This window comes from Dreissena polymorpha, chromosome 12, assembly GCF_020536995.1.
Source record: "Dreissena polymorpha isolate Duluth1 chromosome 12, UMN_Dpol_1.0, whole genome shotgun sequence".
Taxonomy (NCBI): Eukaryota; Metazoa; Mollusca; class Bivalvia; order Myida; family Dreissenidae; genus Dreissena; species Dreissena polymorpha.
This window is the reverse complement of record NC_068366.1, coordinates 73,312,979-73,337,364: the sequence shown is the minus strand read 5'-3', so window position 1 is coordinate 73,337,364 and position 24,386 is coordinate 73,312,979. Positions and strand designations below refer to the sequence as shown.

The window sequence follows — 24,386 nt, the reverse complement described above, 5'->3', positions numbered from 1 at the left end:
TTGTGCCTATTACATTTACTACAACATTTATTGCTAATAATGCAAAGCTAATTCTTTTAATTAATAACTGATCACAGGGACTGGACAATAATAAAAGATCACAGGGACTGGGCAAATACGCGAACCGGTGAAACGTTCTGGTTAAAAGTTCTTTGTTCCACTATCATAGCAACCACCTCGTTACTAATAAAGGCGCTATAGAGCGCGAAGCGCGACACGTATTATTAATTGTAATAATGAGTCTTGATAAAGGAAGCAGCCGCTTATCAATGAAGAGCACCATCACAGCACCCCAGACTCATTACTATCAAGTCCTCCTACAGGTTTTTTTAAGAACCACATATAGAAGACCGCAGGCCTGACCCGTATCTTGCCAGTGGTATGGACCCTTTGGTATCGACCTTTAACTATCCAGCGTTTAAACTTCCGGGTTTACATTTAAACCGACTATTAATAGCTTATTAATATCTTAGTTAGAATGTGATATTCAAGCGGTTCCGTAGTAAAGTGGTTACACGCTCGCTTCACATGTGAGAGGCCCAAGGTTCGAGCCCCAGTAGAATTATTTTTTTTTATTTGTGTTCTATGTTAACTTTTTGTTTTTATGTAGACATTTTAGTTTAAATAAATATACTGTTTTATTGTAACCATTTTTAGATTTTAGTATGCCTATGAAATATATGTGTGAGAGGGTGGGGGGGGGGGGGGTCGTAAACACATTAAAACTTTCACAGTGTTTCCATATCAATCAGTTCTCAACCACTATCGTAAATGAGCAACGTAAGAATAAGATTAGAATCATCTCCCCTTGAAGTTGAGAAAAATATGAAATTACGCTTACAAGATGAAGCAGAGTTTTTAAAACCTTCACAGTTCTGTTCCATTAATGAAAACTGCACACGGGTGCCAGTAAAAAAAAGGAAACCAAAGTAAATAAAATGAACTATGAAATATTTGGGGGTTACAACACAAAATCATAAATAATGGTTATTTTGGGGGTTATAACACAACATCATAGATAATGGTTAATTGGGGGATTATAACACAAAATCATAGATAATGGTTATACCAGTATCTTTTTTTATTTTGTTTAAAATAATTGGCCAATATATTAATATTTACAGTAGAAAAAAGTGTTCCATGTAACTTCATTGAGTTCCTTTTACACTGAAATTCCCGACGCCCTTTGATGCTTTGCATCAATACTTATCTTGTCCTATTTTAATTCGCGGTTAACCAGTACAGATTGCACGTACGTATACTGGTCATTTACAAATACACATACATATGTATGTATTTATTTATGCAGTATCCTCTTAATTGATATATCTAAAAATGTAATTGATCTTGTGAGTTATACATGTTGATAATGTAAACCCTATACGGATCCAAAACCGAGTCTGAAACACACGTATTAGTAACTTATCATCGATGTCTTCTTTGTTTAAATCGTCTTTTCTTTTTTAAGTCAAGAACAGTGGTGGACGGAGGAATTTAACGAGTAAAGCCACAATAAATGTGTCGGTTAGGTCAGATTTGATATGCCACAGAAAGCAGTGAACGTTTTTGTATTTGCAGTTCATACAGGCGAAAATAAAAAAAAAACAGTGGTCACATTCATAGAACACAATATGCAATTACATATTTATTAATGCTATTCCAACATACTAGTACATTATAAGTAATTGTACGGCCAAATACAGTGATATCGGTATGACTGAAATTATTCCTGGGGCGCGCCGAACCTCTCACTTACCCCAGAATTAATGACATACCAAAGGCGCGTCCACAACGAGCTCAAACCTATGGACATATTCAAACTAATAATCAAAACACGACTGTCTTGAAGAGAGAATATAATACTGCCTCAAAAATATTCGGATGTATATGACGTTAGCGCTTATCGAGGAAACACGCTTGTACAAAACAACACATGATTAATACAATGTGTATAAATTATACAACACAGTCGTGCTGCTTGGTAACTATCCAAACTAATAGAATGAATAAAACTTACAATTACAATTTCTTATGTTACGCATTACCCTACACTATATGACACATTTTATTGTAATTGTTATTATGACATTGTAATTGTTATTATGACAAACATTATACTTAAATCTTTAAAATGCAAGATAATATATTTTTATGTAGAACATCAATTTTATTGTACGAATGATCAGAGACATTTTCTGTAATATCGAATAAAATAGATATTCCACTGACAAGAACTATTTTGTGGTAATCAAAATGTCAACACGTTCAAATAATGGTCTCATTTCAATTCTTTTCATAGTTGAGCTACGATTCATTTGCATATACATGTACTTTGTTTACGTTAGTTGTTTAAATGTCGCTTGACTATCACATTAGAGTTTCTTAACATTTTATTATTAGGTAATGTTTTTATTTTAAAATTATATGGTTGCTCCAAACGGAACCTAAAGGGACCTGTTCACATATTTCGGCATGTTAAGACATTTGTCAATAAATGCTTTAAATTGATCACTGTGAACATCAGAACTAAACAGCGCCAGTATAAAACATGAATAAAATATAAGAAAAAAAGGTTACCCATTCCTGGGCTAAAACCACTGAACTTTGGAGTAAAAGACTAGCGCAATAACCGCTTGGCCATCCGTCCTATTTCAATATGCCATGTATAATATACTTTATATAAGCAATCCTGGTCGTGTCACAAATACAACGATAAAATCAGAACTCTCACAATTATACAATCGTTTCTCGTTTGTAACGCTTTATAATATTTAGGTTTTTAAATCACCAAAAGATTTATATAATGGATATTTTTGAGAATTCTTAATGTTCAGTAATATTGTATATTCGCAACTAATATAACTTAAACAAAAATTTGCAAATTTGAAACTTTTTTTTCCATTTCGTCAATTGACCTACTTGTGAACATCTCCATTTAATGTGTCGAGCGTGAATCGTGTGATTCAGTAAAATCGTAGTAGTTCTGAATAGGGGTTGTAAGTTTGCGTTCACTTTAGTTGTTACAATAATGAGCATGATAGACGGTGATATCCTGTAGATGGCTATGAGGTATTCATCGAATTCACTTACATCTTTGTTTGATACATTGAACAGGTCAAATGAACAAACAAACTTCCGCATTTTAGATCTAGTCACTAAAAGTACAGACTGTTTTAAAATGAAGCATAATAAAGCGCATGAAACTACCATTTTAACTCCTTAATGTTGTGCCACCTTCCGATGTTAAACTTTTTGCTTGTGAAAATTACGATAAAGCTAAGACAGACTAAGCTTATGTGCAGATCTATCGAGTAAATTACCATGAAATGATCGTACATAGAGTCCGAAGAGCATCTTGCATCGCTTTCTGACTTTGTTCCAATAATGTCTGCGTTCGTTTCACCGTCTGACTGTTTCAATAATGTCGAAATTCGTGTCTTTGTCGGCGATGAAGAACATAGGAGCGGCATTAGGTATGAACGAGGATGACTGTCCCGAACCTGTCCAAATACAGGTATCCTCTATGTTAGCCTTCTCATATCCATTACACATAAAGCAATGCATGTTTTTATAGATGCCTTCACACAAAGACTCGTACGATAGGCATGCTTCTTGCATGTAACGGTCATAGTCTCACCAATTGCCAGTCATATTGCATTTGTCGATCATCATCACTTTGCAAGGCACAAGGTCGGCATAAGTGTATTCCGGGTATCTGAAGACGACATTACAGTGTGGTTCTGACTCAACAAACCTTGATAAGTCTCTTGGATTAGTAAATACAAAATCAGGCAAAGGTTCCAAACATGCAATCACGGGATCCATAGCTTAAATGCGTCTGCCGCTCCGTGGAAAACTGCACAGTGTCCGTTTTTATATGTAACAGTATATTTCCGATAGTCGTGCGAACAGATAATCTTGGCAGAATCATCTCAAATCTGTCATTTAAGTCAAATTAATGATAAACCCTCTCGCACTTCATTCGAGTTTCATTGACGTCTTGATATTCGGGAGGACATTGAGCAATCATGGGATATGGATATTCGGCATTACACAACGGACTACTTGACGGAACTGCGGATACACGCAACTAGCATATTTATTGACAGCCAATTGGTCGTTGGTCAACGGTGAAATTAAGCGGTCCGGACAGCAAGCGTTTCCACATGAGTCGTTACAAAGACAGTTTCCACAACAAGGTCTTTTTTCACTTAAACCATTTAAGGTCCAATATGCATTCGCCGCCGAGTAACAAGTGTCTGTGTAAGGACAAAGTCTCCGATATTCCTCCACAAACGTACTAATGAACGTGTAATTTTCACCAGGATAGCTACCGTTAAAAAGCATTGAATGCACACATACAACTGTATGTAGCAGGATCAGGAAATTTCTGCGCAAGAACATCATTTTGTTAACGTTTCCAATCGCCAAAATCGTCAAATTCGATTGAATCTACCAGTTATCGACTTTAAGTTAAAAATGTAAATGAAAATAGCGATTTCCAAAAATACAAGCAATATATTTTTATAATTCTATCATTATTGCCCGCTTTAAACGATCATCAATCGATACGGTATTCCACATGTAATCGCCATAAACACCACGAGCAGTTAAGGATTATTAGAGATAACATGACACGAATATGGAATATTCAAACGCGATATCAGTCACGTATGTCGATACAGATGCATCACGATAAATTCTCGGGTAACTTTCCTTTCGCCAATATGTAATGTTCAATGTCCAATTATTCTGTCGCCGTGGTGTAATGGATATGGTGTCCGCTTAGCGACCGGGAGGTCACGGGTTCGATCCCCAACGTGGGAGCGTTCTTTAGGTCTGCCCCAAAGACACCAAGTACTGGTTTTAGGCCCAGGAAACGGACTCGAGAGCGTTTATATAAGCCTTAGGCTTTCGATGCAATCGAGCTAAAATAAATAGGTTTAAACTAAACTAATGTCCAATCAGTGAAGAGAATTCATAAGAGGGCGGTGTTAAAGGTTGGGTTTAATACCAACAATACCTGAAAAGGATTGTTCCACAGATGGAACTATGTGCTGGTGAAATAACCAGGAGCTGACTATATGCTAAATGCGACCTTCCACAATCGAATTGTAAAACTTTACTGTAAATACATGAACATGAATAACATCAAATGGCAAGAAATTAGATCATACACTTTATTTTAAGTGAAAAATGTGTTATTAAAGTAATGCTTTTTGATACAAATAAATGCATAACTTTAATTAATTTGTTTTTCATTCTTTGTTGTCTCACACACAAAGGAATAATAACACTGGTGTTATTGCTTTTTTCTTTATTCCATTTAATACATCTCATATACAATGCATTTATGTGTAAACATATACCAAATAAGGTTTGCTGTATCAATATTTATGTTCACATGAGTGAAATAGGAAATTAAATTTGTATGAAACAAGGGAAAGCACGTTTGGGTTTGATAAATTGAAAGGTCTCGTAATCCTTTATTGTTCGGTATTTTTTCTTACACTTTGACTTGGATGAAGACTACCCTGGTAATAGGAAATGAAAGAACAAATAATTGAGTAACGTTTAACAGTTCTAAAACATTAATTTGTTTCCAGTAATTGCTGTTTCAGACGACGGGACCGTGAGCGGGAGTTCGTTTAGGGGTCGGTATCCGGATATTTTCTGGAAGCAATTGTACTTCTTACAACCGATAAACACAAAACACACTGATCGAATGCAGCTTAATGTTTTCCATGTAAAACAGCCATTTCTAACGCTATCGCATTTGTATTAGCTTACAACTTCTATGACTCACCGCTTGCATGATGCCATTTTGGTGAAAGACATCATTTAAAATTAATTCTTATTATTTATTAACATTTTAAAGGGACATTTTCACAGATTTTGCCATGTATTGAAGTTTGTCATTAAATGCTTTATATTGATTAATGTAAACATTGGATCTAAAAAGCCCCAGTTAAAATACAGGAATAAGATTAAAGAAAGGGAAAATAGTAACCCTCAACTGGGCTCGAACTACTGACCCCTGGAGTAAAAGTCTCACACGTAGACAACTCGGCCATCCGTGCTCATACAACGAACGAAGTATTTATAATTTATGTAAGCAATCCTCAAAGTGTCACAAAATATAACGACAACAACAGAACTCTCCAAATTATTAAATCGTTTCGCGTTGCAACGCTTTATACTTTTCAGGTTTTTAAATCCTCAAAAGATGGTAACTGTTCAGTATTACTGTTTCATCACAATATAATAACCAACTAAAACGAAACTTTGCGAATCGGAAACATTATTTTTTATTTTGTCAATTTACCAAAATATGAAAAGGCCCCTTTAAAATAGAATGAAGGTTTTATATTTTGAAAAAGAAGCAAAAGATAAAAATATATGACACATTGTTTACGAGAAACCGTAAATTGAACAAAGCATGAAACATTGTTAAAAAGAATGATAAAGTTTTTCTCACTGAAATTTTTAGTTTCTGAAAACTTGTTATGAATGAATAACCTATGTTAACACTGCTAACACAATAATATGGAAAATATATGGATGTAATGTCCCTGCACCATAAAAGTTAGCGTACATAGATTTGGTCTTGGACAACAGCCTTCCTTACAAAATGTGTTAATCCACAATAAAATAATTTGTTTCACCATATCGCTGAAAATGATTCATCTCTCACTTCAGCAGCCCAACCCAAGACTGGTTAGCAAAAGATGATTAACAAACTCCTATGACTTATAATCCACTGTTAACACACTGTGTATTCACTTTTCAGCTACATTTCTAAGACGATACCTGTACTTATATCCCATTAGAACCAATTGAACTTTCATAAATGAATATGTTGTAGAAAAATATTGTAAATTGAATATGTCATTTCCACATAGATCCGCATTAGCCAAATTCATATGTGGGGTAGCCCCGCTTAGAATAGAAACTGGACGTTATAAAAATTTACCAGAAAAGGATAGATTATGTCCATTATGTTTATCTAATGTAGAATCTGAAGCACAAGTATTGTTAGAATGTCCAATTTATGAATATGAAACATATTAATTTATTAAGCCGATCAGATTGATGTAAACTTCTCAATTTTGTGTGAAGGAGATAAACTTAGTTTTTTTTTCACCCATCCAGATATGATAAAAACTTTGGCCAAAGCCTGCTGTAACATACTGAAAATAAGAAATACTACTCTGTACAGTAGATCTTTTAACTGAATCACATATTTTAATCTATATGCTGCATGTAATTTGTGTTTATAATAATGATAATTCTTATGCTATATCTGAAAATGTCTGCTAATCTATTCTTTTCATATCTGATTAGGGAAAATAACAGATTATATTTTTATACTGTTTTTTTCTACCGAAAAATAGTTTGTAAAGCTACATGAAAACATTAACTCTTAATGTCATGTTTTAATACCATTTTAAACAAATACCTTAATGCCCTGATAAGCAGAAAATAATCAAGTTTTTAATATGTAAATAAAAGTAGTATAGCCTTACATTAAACATAATAATTATATAGCCTTAAATAGATACATTTCAGTTTGAGAAGTGTGATATTTTATGTTATGTTGTATTTTATGTCAGTTTTTATGAGATTGTTATACAGATAGTCTCTTATAATCCTCTAAGAATGGTCACATTCATACATGCTATGTATCTTTGATTGTAATAATTGTTATGAAGAATTGTAGATGAGACTAAGATAAACTAATAAACTACCATCACTCTGTTTTCGATAGTACTATAGGATACATGTCAACAATTTCAGTAACCAAGACTTTGTATTCACAATGGAGTGCAAGCTGTTCATTGACACTCTTCATTGTTACATAAACTGATCACAGTTGCAAATTCTTTGTAACCCTTTGTGTTTTCTCTACCGCTAGACAGTTTTCAGCAAACTCAGTGAAGATGTGTTCCTGCATGGAAAGCTCCAGTCGCTTGGCAAGGCTTTTTGACTGCACGAGTGCCATCAACATCTGCCTCAATTGAGGGCTAGCAAGCATTTGCTTCGAGCACTTAACTGACCTTGGAAATCAGCATCAGTTTCAGTAAAAATTTAACATAAATGCATGTTATATGTACGCACAGACTGAAGGTGAGACGTCCATTGTGATTTTAGTACACCACTTTTACTTCCTTACAGGGGGTATACTTAGTCACAGACACAATCTTTTCTTTGAGATCACAAACACATTGAGATCGCTGTTAAGCACTCAAACTCTGACAATAGTCTGTGTCCCAAAGCCTAGATACAAAATGTAAAACCATTAACAGATTGGTGTCATCAGATTATTGGGAAAATTTGGTAATTTAAGTGTGAACCCAGATGAATTCTCCATGGACGCAACCTTTTAATCTGCCGTAATCAAACGTTAAAAAGAAGAGCCAGTATTTCCCATTGGCACTCTTGAAAGGATGTGATAATCAAAGTACTGGCAGTACTGGTGTGACGATGCTTTTGAAAAGGATGGATATAAAACATCAATTTAAGTTTATCTATATCACCACAATTGTGTATGTTGATACGAACATTTGGGTACGATAAAAAATTTGGGTACGAAAAATTTGGGTACGAAAAAAAATTTGGTACGAAAAAAATTTGCGTACGAAACATTTTTGGTACGAAAAAAAGTTTAGGGGCACGGGGAAGTAGTACCCGTGGGTAACTTGACCCATTGAGCGAAACTGGGAGGCGGGTCACATTCTTGTTCATTAAGTATGGCAATACCTTCATGATGATTCTCGAAAGTAGGTATGAGCACATAGCCGGACCATGTGAGCTCAATCGTATGAGCACTTGACTATCCGAGTTCGCCCACGAACATATGGATTAACTAATAGCGAAATGACCTTATACATGTATATGCTAAAATCTAACAATCGAACGAAATATCAAACATGGTATGTACACTTAGGTGGTTGTGTAATTTCTGTTAGAATATCGTATTCAATATGTAAATTTTAAATGATTGTGCCCGCACTTGAGTTTGTTGCCTTGTTTGAGTCAATACGCGCCTAGGCTGCACCCAGTGTGTGTATTTGTGTTTTTCCAAGGTAATGAGTTACCTCCGCGCTGAGACTGCATAATGTTGGGACCCGGAGTGTGTCCAGATCTCCTACCTAATAAGATTAGATTGACGACAGTTGGAACGAATTTAGAATGCTGCAATTTCCAGCTATTTGTTTTGTACTGAAATACTTTGTAATTTTTTATATGGTCAAATGCTGCGGGGGAATGAGATTATCCGGAAAAAAACACCTGTCCGGAATGGTGACCACAAAACAGACAAAATATAACATTGCGCCGGGAGCGGGAATCGAACCGGTGTCGTAAAGGTGAAAAAGCGAACGTCCATACCACTGCGCTAGCGAGACGGACAATTACACGAAGTAATGTTGTTTTATCTATATATATCTTAGCAGTGCAGCGTTTACAATTTGCAGGTTCGAAATTGTTCGCATTCTTTAGTTTTGTGATCACGTAAAAAGTTAATTTTACATGTTTTTATTCGCAATTTATTTACTAAATCGAGAGCAAATATCAAATAAAATTAAGAAAATATATAGTTGTTTCATTGGTCCATAAAAATAAAATGGATGTAAAATTACTAATTTGAAATTAACGTTCTGATACACTTATTGAATCTGTTTCCCCAGGATATGCTGTTCTATTAATATTTACCTTTATCAACACGAACGACAAATCAGCTAGGAGAATGTTATCAATGAAAATCAACGAGCAATCTCCTACGCTGTGGCGAATGCCAAGGGAAGTAACTGAAAAATCGGACTGGCTCGGTCTTTTACATAGGTTGCCATTGTGAAGATTTTTTTTTACTGGTTATCAAACCTTAGACGCTGCTGTTCCAGCATCGTCAAAAATGCACCACTGTGGTCTTACAAAATAATTGATACGAGTGTTCGCGCTAATACTATAAAGGTATATTATCACACAATGGATATTCCATGGACGCAACATTTCAGTACCTCGTGTGCCTATGAGCATAGCAAAACATCCGTAAAAACATACTGAATAATGTCATTACACCTTCACAAATACATGTAACAGAGCCGTACGCAGGAATTTTTGCCTGGGGGTGGGGGGGGGGAGGGAGGAGCTCATCCAGGGAGGGTGCGAGAGGGGTCTTCCTTTACCATTTTTTTTATTTTGGCACTTTTCAAGGTTAATTTTAATGCTTAACAAAACTTATTTTGTAATATAAATTTATGGAATATAAAAAGTAAATCAGCCTTTCTGAAGTCTAAAGCTTTTAATATTGCAGTGAACAGAATTTTCAGAAATGTATGATATTTGATGAAGAAGGAAAGCAAACTTTGAAAATCACCTTTATAAAGAAATGTATCACAAAATATGACTGACATGATATAGCCATAATACTATTTTCTCTTTGAATTCAAGCCTTCTCTAAAGTTTCAAAGTAAATACCTTATAAAATGTCTATCATCTACTACACCTTTTACTTTCACCACCATCAACACAGATAAACCATCAACATTGTCAACAACTGTGACATTAGATTGAACCTTGAAACAGTTTTTATAATAACCGTTTTCCGTAGGATTTTTTACGGAAATATATCAGATGTTGAGCTGATTTTTGGTATGCGAGTTTACCTATGTGACCGAAAGATAAAGTGTGAACTTCGTTCCGGCCCATTTTATTTGGCAAAGTTATGGGCCTTGGACTTTTGGCTAAATTTTTACTGTAATATCTGTTTTCCTGATGTTATTTTCGCAACTCTTTCAGATATTCAGCTGATTATTATTATGCCCGCGGTAGGGTGGCATATAGAAGTTGGACTGTCCCGCTGTGCGGCATTTTATTATCTAGACTTTTTTTCAAAACGCTTTAAGATATTGACCTGATATTTGGTGTGTGAGTCTACCTACAATACTTTCGGATAAAGTATGCCTTTCGTTCCGGTTCATTGATTTTTGGCGAAGTTATGGGCCTTGGTCTTTGACGAAGAAACTTGCCGGTTCAAATTAATGAATAATTTTCCATATCATATAATTTTCTCTAATTGCTTCCAACATTATTTGTTTTTCACAAATTATTAACGTCAGCAATATTCAGGCCTACGACCTCCTGTAGTGTTTGCTTCCATTCGCTGCTTCTCTTTCCTTGGCCAATCAAAAAAGTGTTACATCAACCATCGATAGATGAAGCATTCAGGATCACAAAGGGGAATTGACTGATAAAGGATTTGTGTACAAGGCCAAAAAAAACATTGCCAAGGGGCTTATCTCCACTTGCGAGTAAAATAGCGCTAAACCCCTTGTTTATAAGGGAAAATAAAACACATCTCCTCTTTTGTCTTGAGGGGAAGTGTACCGTGGGCAATTTCATGAGAGAACAATTGCAGAAAGTCCTTTATTTAAAAAATCATAACTTGACAGCCAGCTGGGGGGGGGGGGGGGGGGACAGGCCCACCTGCGTACGGGCCTGTTGTTATCACGTTTATAAACCTTGTATGATTTAAAAAAGAACCTTTCCCATTGATTATTTTATATGCAAGAGTGAATCGAAATTTAATAAGAACATGTTATTATGTTTACCAGAGATACGCTAATTTATTCAGATGATCAATAAAGAATTAAGCATCTCTATTCAAAACTTTTTATATAGTAATTTGCTACACACACAAAATCTGCGTACGACATCACACACTTTTTTTCAAAACCAAGTAAGTCTTTTATCTAAGTCTAAACAATATGACTTGTTAAATTACGTATTATTTGAACAATTGATTAGCGTAATACATTTGTATTACGTATGTTTTTTAATTGTTTTGTTTCTACATATTTCCGATTTTGCAAACAAGTTTTCTATATTGTGTTACTTTTTTCTTCTTTTATTTACACATCAAAGCATCTTCGAATCATCCATGACATGTTATCACGTGAATAAACCTTGCGAGATATTAATAAGACGATTTCTTAGCTTATTATTTTATATGCAAAACTGAGCATAACTGAATATAATAGAACGCTAATATTTTATTACTCTGAAGATTATGTCATAGGTTCATATGATCATTATAGTATAGCGCTCACATATTAACAAATCCTACTCGATAAAGTTATTGGTTTCAAAATATTTTTTAAAACATGTACGTCGTATATCTAAGTAAGAACATAGTAAACTATTAATGTCAGATACTATGACTCATAATATTCGTGATGGTTTTCATACTGGAACTGTTTACTTCGTAAAGACGAAATATGTGAAACAGTTTCAGAACATTTAGTAAGTTTGTAAAACCTTTGTCACACGTTTGAGAAACAGTTTTATATACCATGCATTATAATAAAATTCAACAAGCTACTTCGTAATTGAAGATAGAAAGAAAAGCTTTCCAACTGTGCCTAATTCGTATCCTGAGCACAATACGTTAATATGACAGACAGACAGATTTTTTATTCCAGACTTATACAAAGTACATCGTCTATATATATACAATCGTACATATATATTGTCACGTGATTTTATACAAAAAAAATAAATAAGCAGAACAAAATATGTTAGATAAAAAAACCAACAACACAGATAGCAAAACTCGTGGTTTTTAGAATAAGATTGTTACAAATGCAGTTGGTAATATATTACATTCATTATAAGTATACAGGAGATGAATATATTATGACATATCATTTATCAGTCTTGATCGTATAGATAGCGCGTTTTTGACAAACAGTGACAGATTAATAAGTTCCATTTTATCCTCCGTTTTTAACAAATTCAAATATTTATAAACAGATGGTTTGATATAATAATGTTTTTTATGTATTTTTTTTCTAAAATCATTATACAAAGGGCATACACAAACAAAATGATATTCATCCTCAATGTCATTTAAAACACAGAACATGCAGTATCTTACAGATCTTTCCTCTACATTTCTAGCGTATCTACCCGTTTGAATTCTCAAAGGGTGTACAGATAAACGTAATCCACTAACATATGCTCTTAATGATTTAGGTAAAATATTTAGATACGGTTCATATACTAGAGATGCTTTAAACTGCCTATACATATCCATCATAGAGCTTTCGTTCACAGCATTGTACCATTTAAGTTTAAAAGATTCAGCAATTCTACATTTAAATACAAACAAAAAAGATTTTATATCAAAAGCATGCACATTTTCGAATACATCTGAAAAACCATAATCATTTAACATCTTTTAACATTATATACCCAATTTGTGCAACCCTTTTCACAATATCTAACGGCTTCGTTGTATACATATTTTAAAATGATGTTGTCGCTTGACTGCAGCTTAATCCAATATTTCAGTATACGTACATATCTATGTATATAAAGCGGATATCTCCAAAGTTCGCCATACACCATATTATTGCATGTATTAAGTCTAACTTTTTATAGACGTTTTAAGAATTTTAGATGCAGCCTTTCTAATTCTTTTGACTTAGTATATCCCCAAACTTCTGCTCCATAATTGATTATAGAGCCAACAAAGGCATCAAACAATCGACAAAGAGTACTAGGCTTCAAATCATAATCCTGACAGTTACAAAGTAAAACATTCATTGCCTTAAAGGGGCCTTTTCACAGATTTTGGCATTTTTTTAACTTATTCATTAAATGCTTTATATTGATAAATGTAAACATTGGATCGTAAAAGCTCCAGTAAAAAATCAAGAATAAAATTAAAAAAGGAAAAGAACATTGCCCGGAGCAGGTTTCGAACCAGTGACCCCTGGAGTCCTGCCAGATTCCTGAAGTAAAAACGCTTTAACCTACTGAGCTATTCCGCCGAGAACACATTCTAAACGTATTTTATACCTTATATAAGCAATCTTCGTAGTTTCACAAAATTTAACGACAAAAACAGAACTCTCCAAATTATTCAATCGTTTCGCGTTGCAACGCTTTATAATTTTTAGGTTTTAAAATCGTCAAAAGATACATATAATGGCTATATTAGAGCATGGTAAATGTTCAGTATTACTGTTTCCTCACAAATATCATAACCAAAACGAAAATTTGCGAATCTGAAACAACTTTTTTCAATTTTGTCAATTTACCAAAGCGTGAAAAGATCCCTTTAAGCCCTTTACCACCTAAATATTCTTGATTGAAGATTGAAACTACTAGTATAATTTAGAACAACTCCTAAATAGTTAAAATCACTAACAACTTCTATTGGCTGACTATTGTAGGTCCACTTCTCTGAGGTCAGTAATCCACCTCGCTTACGAAAAACCATAATTTTGGTCTTATTTATGTTGACCTGCAATCCCCAATTATTGCAGTAAGTGTACAAATGGTCTAAATGGTTTTGAATTTCTGTTGGATTTTTACCTATAATAGCCATGTCGTCAGCAAACAAAAGTAATACAATCATAACATCATCTAAATTTATGCCTGCATTAATATCATCTTGGAGATAAAGTTCCAAGTCCTCAACAAAGAGAGAAAATAGCAAAGGGGACATTACCTCCCCTTGACGCAAGCCTACTGAGTATGAGATATAATATAAAAAAACAAGAAAATGACTTACCACATGATTCAACATTGTTATACATATCTCTTACAACTCGTAAAACTTTACCCTGAATTCCCGATATATATATTTTTTTTCAAGCAAAGGCCGTTTCTATAAATAGAATCAAAACATTTCAACATATCGACAAAAATAACATACAGACGTTTATTTTCAAACATATAGTTCTGAACTAATGACTGAAGTATAAATATTGCATCTACAGTAGAACGTCCTTTTCGAATCCGAATTGGGCGTCCGAAATATTGTTATTTCATTGCAGACATTTTCAACTCTCTTATGAATAACTGAGGTAAACAGTTTAGAAAGACAGCTTACAAGTGTAATACCTCTGTAGTTGTTTACATCTGACTCGGAGCCCTTTTTGTGTACTGGAACAATAATACCGACTGTCCACGCTTCGGATAAAACTCAAGAGTCTATATATATATATATATATATATATATATATATATATATATATATATATATATATATATATATATATATATATATATATATATATATATATATATATATATATATATATATATATTATCTTATTGAACATATCACTCAAAGGCAAAGCTAAAATGTCAATAGATTCTATAAAGTATTCATTCAACAAATTATCAAGTCCATGGGCTTTGTTCCGCTTGAGTAGTTTAACGGCTTTAACAATTTCTTCGACATAGATAGGTCTATCTAGCTCCGGATAAACGTTATTCGGCAAATCAAAATTATTATGTTCATTAAAAAACTCAGATTCATCATTTTCACAATTAAAAACATTTCCTCCTAAGTTCTTAAAAAAGTCGCGAAAATCATCTAAAGGTATTTCCAGATTTATTTTTTGTTTTTGTTCTAAAGTGTTTCCAAAAATCTCTCGTTTTTTTTCTTCTAAGATCCTCAATCTCATTCATTTTCCTTTTGTAACTTGCGTTTTTCTTTTTCCGAATAATACCTTTATAATGCTTTTTACGTTCACATAAACATATAGGATTTTCTTGCGACATATCTAAATTGAACTGCCTGAGGGCATGCAAATAACTATTGCGAGCTGTTTTACAAACTGGATCAAACCAATTATTTTCATGTACAGGTGACGTACTGAAACGGACATCTTGCTTAAAATAACATTTTTTGGCAAACAAAGGATCTGCTATGAGTATTGCTATTTTCAATCGCGTTTATCCATATCGGCAACGGTCCTGTCTGTGCATTGAATAAAAATATTTACTTTGAAATTTAATCTTTAGGACACAACATCGGAACAGGTCTTAAATTTCCCACCGTATTCATTAAGTATTTGTCCAATAAATGAAGCATATGATTTCATCCGAACGATTTGTCCCTAAGTGCAATTAGAAGAACTGTGCTGCTCCTCGGGTGTTCAATGTTTTACCGTTTTAGAATTGGATGAGAAACAATGCCCGTCATGTTGGCAATTTCTACCTCAATTTTCACATACATCATAACTGTATGATGGCACCACCATTAGGGAGATCGTAGATATGCGTACAGTTAATACTGTGAAACCATTATATATCGTCAGGCATTAACTTTCGTATATTTCGTCAGTCGACCGATTGACGAATTCAAGATCCTAACGAACAATTATGTTCCAAATTTGAACATATTAAAACTGAACTACCAAAGGCATGAGGCACTAAAATCCAACGTAATCCACGCATACATACTCCGCCTGTTACGTGATCAAGATAAATCCGGTTTTTACACAAAAGGGTGTAGATTACACAGTGTACTTAACTGACACGTGACATTGCTCTAAAACGCGAAAGCAGTACAGCTGTATCGACTGCGTTGACTTCGTTTAGTATACATGTAATTGTGTCCTTACCGTTTATGTCGTTCAAAAACAAGTTGTCACATTTAGTCTACAAGTTACTTTTTGATTGCGTCCAAATGTGATGTTTTTGAAGATGATAATCAACATCTACATTCTTTCGTTATTCGGATTTTCGTGCTGCTGTGGTAAAAAGCCAACCCTGTTTTTTTTTCAGATTTGCAACTTTTCGTTGTAGCTATGATAATTGTGAGAAAACAGTAATACTGAACATTTACCATTTATATACATCGTTTGACGATTTAAAACCCTGAAAATAATAAAGCGTTGCAACGCAAAACGATTGAAAAAATTGGAGAGTTCTGTTGTTGGCGTTACATTTTGTGACACTACTAGGATTGCTTAATTAAAGTATAAAATGCATCACTCATTGTATGAGCACTGATGGCCGAGTGGTCTAAGCATTAGACTTTTAATCCAGTAGTCAGTGGTTTGAGCCCAGTTGAGGGTTACTTTTTTAATTTATTTAATTTTATTCTTGTTTTCACTGGAGCGTTTTAGATCCATTGTTTACATTCATCAATATAAAGCATTACATGACAGACTTCAATATCTGCCAAAATCTGTAAAAATGTCCCTTTAAACACAAACTTTTAGTCTTTTCTCCATTATTCCGTTTCTATATTTTTTAATTGTACATTCCTTTCTATGGGATAATAGGCAGCATATTTCATATGAACAATATTAGTAGATTAAATGTAATTGCGTTAAGAAACCAAAACAGTGTGTGCTTATGTGTGTGAGGTCATTCCGCGTCTGAGGTTGAATTATGTGTGGACCTGATATCAGTCCCATAATTTCTACCTCATAAACTCACTAGATTCGTCTTACACAAATCATAAGGAAAATCATTTATGTTTTAAAATAGCCACACAGAGCTAGAGTTGAAAGTGAAATTAATGTGTATCCCATGTTTAGAATCATTTGAAGAGTCACAAGTATTACACGTAACTTCAAAACAAACATTGTAAAAAATGGTCAGCAATATGTTTACACTGTGTCTTTTAATTTAGATATATATGAACAGCACTAACACTGTGAATGAACAAAAACTGTCACGTGACCACAAAAGTCAACGTCAGTAGTCATTTTATGACAACAAACAGCCGCGCAAGGTAGGTTTTTTTCCAATATCTTTGCTGATCATCCTCTGACTTTCATACGACCTAGTGCACACAATATGGCATGCATATAGCTTTCGATCGGTAAATCACGCGTTTTGTGTGTTGCTCTGGTTTTCGAGAACACTTCGGCGCAAATTTCCATTTAAGAAGCAAACGTCAGTAGTAAAATTACAAAGAGTCAGTGTTCTCGAAAATTAACGATCACAGAACTGTCTATGCTTTACCGGACGAACATATATTACATATGTCTATGCATAAACAAACACAAATATCTACCAGATATTGAATAAAGGTTTAAAGAGTGAAAACAAATATAGCAAACGTCAGTAGTACGTTTAGGAATGGCAAACGTCAGTAGCAAAAATATGCAAACGGCAGTAGCCGAATAAATGCAAGCGTTTAATTTAATGAAAAACATGTGAAACAATATAATTTATGCTAATTAAGATTTAAATAAGTTATAGCTAGTTAAGATTGATGTCATAAATTAATGCACGACATATATAAATTCTTCAACAACAAACATGAACTAATGGTTAAGTGATATTATGTGCATCTAACAGTTTATAGGTGTTTATCGCAACCTTTGTTTATTTTTGGTGTTTTTACTTCATATACACGTATATTCGTTAATGCAGCATCAACATATTGAAAACATATCCCGGAAAGAGAAATATAATGCTTTTGAATATCAACCGTACTTTCGTTTTGGCAACTGGCGACAGGAATGATTCGATTTACAATGTGAATCTAAATTGAGTTTTACGCAGATTCGTTTATACGACACAAAGCGGTAAATAATTTCAAGTTTTTATTGTTTCTCATCAAAAATCAATTATCATAAAAACAGAAAATGCACACTTTCCATTCGAAAAACCGAGTTTAAAAAAACAAAAACAAAGTTTCCTTACCGCGACTAATTGCAGCTCTTGTATCACAATATTTTATTGACGCGTTTGCAGAAATATATCGAAAATCGGAAATACGATCATTTTGATTTGTATGCTGTTGTTTTTGTTGTTGTTGTTTGCATCAATTCAAAAACACATTTTATTATTATCTGAATTCTTTTAGATTAAAAGGCTTGTGCTTAATTTCATTTAATGTAAATATACTTATCATAATTAAAGGGGTGTATGGGGGTTCTCAGCATATAGATTGTACGTCTGTCACTTGGCAGCAGCTTCATTGGGAGGACGGGAACAACTGGTTATCACTTGACATTCAGCTCTAACTTCTGGTTCCGGGACCAACCACACCCTGGTATCTGATTCTGCTGGCGGCGGGCGAAACAGGTGAGGGGCTAGCACATTTTGTACGACAATCTGCAAGTTCTTAGAGAGGAGACAGGCGCCGCAAAGACCACTGAAAGGACATGCAGATAAAAAGAATACAGAATAACAAGTCGGATCAGTAAGGACCCGGAATAACAACGACCGCGCATTCCACTGCCAGTCTTGAGAATGGACACTGCTCGAGCTAACCCATCGATTAAGATGGCAATAAAAGGACCTACCAAAGGAACGGGGTAAGAGCACTGCATGCGTGCGGAAAGATCCATGATCCATGATCTGACCAACGAGTTGAAGCGCTACCGCTGGAACTTCAGCGGACAAGCTGAGGTAAGGTTGCTAGACTTCGGAGAGACATCAACGGGCGAAGGACACAAGATATGGTTCAGGGGGGGGGGGGGGGGGAGGATCCCAGACATTGCCACATATTGCTTTAATCTTAAGGAAAGAGGTAGTCAACAGCGTCATCAGTTGAACCCCAGTATCCAGCAGGCTAATCTCCATGCGGATCTAAGAACTCATAAAATCCGCATCATCCGGGTCTACGCACACACATCAGACTACAAAGACGAGAAGATCTAAAAAATTCGGGACAAGGAGGTGAGGAAGAAGATGAAAGAAAGAGACCAAGTTGGAATGGATTAAGTAGCAATGTTACAACATTGACAAAGAGATGATAACAGGCAACAGTAAAAAGGCCAACAACACTCTCAAGACCTAACGAAGACCAATCAGCCCGAGGCCAGTGTTTAATCAGACGCTGGCGGGAACCTCCTTACCGAGATTGCCACAGCCCTGCGCAGGTCGACCGAAAACTGCAGCGATATTTATAATTTCCCCCTTCAACCAGACCCCAGTCTTCTTCAAATTGATCCCAGACCAAAAGCCAGCGACGAAAGTCCGTCCATAGTCTAAAGGCAGAGGTGGAAGAGGCAGTGCACAGTTTGAAGGCAGGAAACTCTCCGGGAGTGTACAACGTCCCTTCCAAGCCGATTACTCACGGCGGAAGGGCAATGACAGCACAATGGGCTGTGCCAATATATCTCGGAGGAGAAGAAATGACCAAATGAGTGGCCCATTCTTTACCGAAAAAGACAACATCAAGCTTTGCAAGAATTACCGCACCATCACCCTTATTAGCCATCCCAGTAAAGTCATGCTGCTACGCATTATCATAAACCGACTTTAAAGTAAAGACAAGGAAAAGCTGGTTGAAGAGCAGACTGAATTCAGATCTGTACGGAGCATAGTGGAGCAAATCTTTAACTGCAGAGTTATCATTAAACAACATATGCAACACCAACGTGAACTCTTCTATAACTTCATCGACTATAAAAATGCGTTCGACCGCGCGCGATATGATGGCATGTAGCAGGTTCTGAGAGGATTCCACATCGACGAGGGACTGGTGCAAGTCATACAAGAACTCTACAGAAACGATAGCAGAGCAGTACTTCGCAATGGACAGATGGTTGACTTCTGAAGAACATCAGTGGGCGTCCGTCGGGAATGTCTTCTAACCTTTTACTTGATTATATAATGCAGGAGACTCTCCAATACCACCACACCTCAATCTGAATCGTTGGCAAACCGATCTCCAAATTCAGATTCGCTGATGACATTGACCTCATGGGTGGCACCAGCAGTGAACTCCAAGACCACACCAACATACTCAATAAAAGAGCAGGAGCATATGGGATTAGGGTCCGCACAGAGATGTCGACGTTCCTGGTTGACAACACACATACCAGTGCAGATATCACCGTTAACGGCGAGAAGCTTTAAGAAGTAACTAGCTTCAAGTACTTGGGAAAAACCCTGTACCGCTAAGACCCGAACGATAAATGCCATGGCGACCGCAGCGATAGCCAGACGGAGCATTCCATCAGCTTCCCCAGCAAGCACAGGCTTTAAAAGTCCCTCGTTGTCGCCATCCTTCTTTTCGGCTGCGAGTACTGGACACGTAACGCTGACACAGAACGCAGGATACAGGACTTTGAACACGTGTCTTCAAAGATTGCTCCAAATCTCCTACATAGAAAACAAGACCAACGAGTACGTCCGGAACATGACCGCAACACTTATTGGCCCATAAGAACCCTTCCTGAAGTCACTAAAAAAGACGAAAGCTGGCTTGGTTTGGACACGTCTCTCTGTGCAAATCTGTGATCAGGAAGGTCGCAATCGAGGCCGTCATTAGAAAAACTGGATTGAGGGTTTGAAAGAGTGGACGTTACTTCCCATGGATGAGCTACTCTCAGCAGCCAACAACAGACCTGACTGGCGGAGGATCTCCATCTTTCATTTTTCCTCAAAGGCCAGCCCGAACAAGGGAATGATGATGACTTATAAATTTCTTTGCACTGAATGTGATACATCACGAAAGCGAGGTTGCTTCAATATGAATATGTGCATATTACAAGTTGCTGTAACATGTGTTCAGCAGTTGTATGTGTTTTTGAACAACTGGCAATAGTTCAATAATCCCGGTAACCCAAAATCGAGTAACCGCACGGGCAGCCCCTTAATTCTTAACCGTCCATGTACATTTCTTTATTCTTCTACCGCAGCTTTCAACGCAGTACTTAACAGGCAGATTTTTGGATGAACTGCAACATGCGCGCTTTATTAAATATCTATACACATATAACCCCCAAAAGAACTGTTTTACCCTAGAGACATCAATATCTGTTTAGAACCTAGATGATGAAAGTATTTGTTTGGGTATATCTAATTGCAGCAGCTGCATTATGCTTTTTTGGAAACCTGAAGAGTCCTTGCACTCGAACGAATTACATCTACTAGACTCACGAGAACTTGCGGGTGTTTCGAAGTAAGAGGTCCTTCAGCGCTTTAGGCCGCATTATGTGAATACCCGAAGTGTTCCAAATGCTCCTACCTAACTTAGCGCACAAAGTTGGAACGAATTCTGAATATAGCTATTTTCATGACATGAATTGTGCACCTAAGTTCAACCTATTTATTTTAGCTCGATAACATTGAAAGCCTAAGGCTTATTTGAAACGCACTCGGTTACGTTTCTTCGGACTAGAACCTGTACTTGTTGTATATGGGGGAGATCTGAAGAACGCTCCCACGGGGGCGGTGGATCGAAACCGTGGCCTCCCGCTCGCCACGTGAACACCATATCCACTACGCAACGAACACCTATATTGTGCACTGTGGGGAGAACCCTGAGAAAACCCCACTGGTCCGGTAGGGTCACCACTAACCACCCTCAATTGCGCCAGAATCGGGGATTGAACATGGATCATAAGTCAGAAACTCGGGAAATGTTTTTTAAAATAATTATATACCCGCAATTTACAGCTTTTATGTTTTTACTAATTATCCCCCGCCATAGGCGGAGGGATATTGTTTTGGCAATGTCTGTCTGTCCGTCCGGAGCCATATCTTGGAAGTGCTTTGGTGGATTTTATTGAAGCTTGGTATGAGTATATATATGGATAATAGAATGATGCACGCCAAATGGCATTGCACACCACCTGTTAATAACGGAGTTATGGCCCTTTTTATCTTGAAAAAATGCTTTTGTGTGTCCGGAGCAATATCTATGAAAAGATTTGGCGGATTTCATTGAAACTTGGTATGGGTATGTATATCAATAAGAGGATGATTCACGCCAAATGGCATTGTACATCATCTGTAAATAACGGAGTTATGGCTCTTTGTATCTTTAAAAAATGCTTTTTTGAGTGTCAAATATAACACTTTTGTGTCCAGAAGCATATTGGCGTGGGATATCAATTTAACGAATTTGCTTGTTTATTTAATATTTTTTTGGTGTGGTTTTGTCGGAAGTAGGAAAAGGGGAGCTGAGGAAAACTAATCTGTCCGATATCTTGACCACAATACCAAACCCATTTTGCGACTGAGTGGGGATAAAGCGCGGTCCTCTCAAATACGAAGCGCATGTATTAAGTACCAATGCGTTTTCAGAAAGCCAGGACAAATTGTGCTTATCAAAAATGCACATTGTTTTAATGCTGAGCTCCAGAGTAGACGGTAACGTATTCATAGGAACAATTTATCAGTTATTTTTTTATTACTCACTTGTTTTCTGGCGCATAATTTAAAACCAAAGTAATAACATATTAAGGCACTCAGTACACATATTAATGCACTCAGTTCACATAATACCAAATTAGAAAACAATATATATACTTAAACTTCTGATGTAAAGCATAAACATAAACACATTTTTTTGTTTTTATTTTTTATTAAATCTTGACAAACATTAATTTTTTAATGTCCCATTAGCAATAACAAAAGAATGTTTTATCTGACAGATTGCAAAGTTTTCAACATAATACATTTCATAATTGATATATAAAAATACTTGTAATTAAGGATGTGCAGGAACAAAAAGGAAATGAACAAAAGTAGTATACCTTTAGACACGCTATACAGGTAACAACAATCCTGTTTAAAAGGAAAGAACACAGAAGTTTATTCAATTATGTTCACAAGAAGTAAAATAAATGTACATGATATGCACAGCACAAGTTTTATCCAGCAAAACAATATGTCATATGCTACGGATACACCAAGACAGAGGTACTAAAAACAAATCTTTGAAATATCAATGTTTATTTTTTAGACCGTTGTTGTTGTTATGTGATTCTAACTCCGGTTTGATACTAAATATAAAACAACAAGAATATCAGCAAAACTGATGGATGCTCCCAAATGATGCACTAAGTCAATGTATGGAGTAACAAATTATTATTTAAGGGGCAAAAATACCGAAATCTCACTGGGGTGTATGACAGGGATGACCTGACAAGGATGCAAATGTCCACCCTTTAAAGTTGCTGCATATAAGGTTTCATCAAATTCGTATTTAGTTCTTGCGCGTAAACCAATTATGATGTTCATACAGATGTATGGAAAGACCGACTGATATTGAGTATGACAGAAACAATCATAGGAGAAATTTGCTTCAGACCCAAGAAAACTTTATTCCATCAAAATTGTAATTCGGACATACAATGTGCGGACTTTATGCCCCCACCCCTCCAAAGAGCATAAAAACTATATCCAGGTATTCACAAAAACCCTATTGATGAAAAACATTGTTGCTGGGATTAAAGCTCCATTTCAAATACCCTTTTTATCCAAAATAACATCACAAAACAGTAATCAAATAATAATTAATATATTTCGGACAGCAAGAACTTCTTTCTTGCAGTATTTGAAACAAAACCATTACTTGCAAAACCTTAGTTTGTAACCGAGGATATAATTGTAAGCAAGCCACTAGAAGCTTTCATAATAACCACATAATATTGTTTAAAGTAATCAACACTAATCATCAAGTGTTGTTAAAAAAAGTCATGAATTAACACGAACACAAGTGCAAAAAAAACAACAGGACAACAATAAATACATCACCTCTAAGTTTACATTGCACTTCAAAAGGTAACCATTTTCAAACAGTTGATGCATCAATGAATACACACTGATGAATGTTGGAGAACACACCATCATTGTGTAGGTACTTAATTTAAACCTTTTGA

At 35.5% G+C, this 24,386-nt stretch overlaps 1 long non-coding RNA gene across 1 annotated transcript in view; it reads right to left on the bottom strand.

The window, feature by feature from the left end:
* The window catches only part of LOC127853957 (uncharacterized), a 30,396-nt gene extending 15,367 nt beyond the window's left edge, over positions 1-15,029 (bottom strand). Inside the window, exon 1 of the long non-coding RNA XR_008036812.1 lies at positions 14,914-15,029. This is a non-coding gene — a long non-coding RNA (uncharacterized LOC127853957). The remainder of the gene's footprint in view (positions 1-14,913) is intronic.
* Between the last annotated feature and the right edge of the window lie 9,357 nt (positions 15,030-24,386).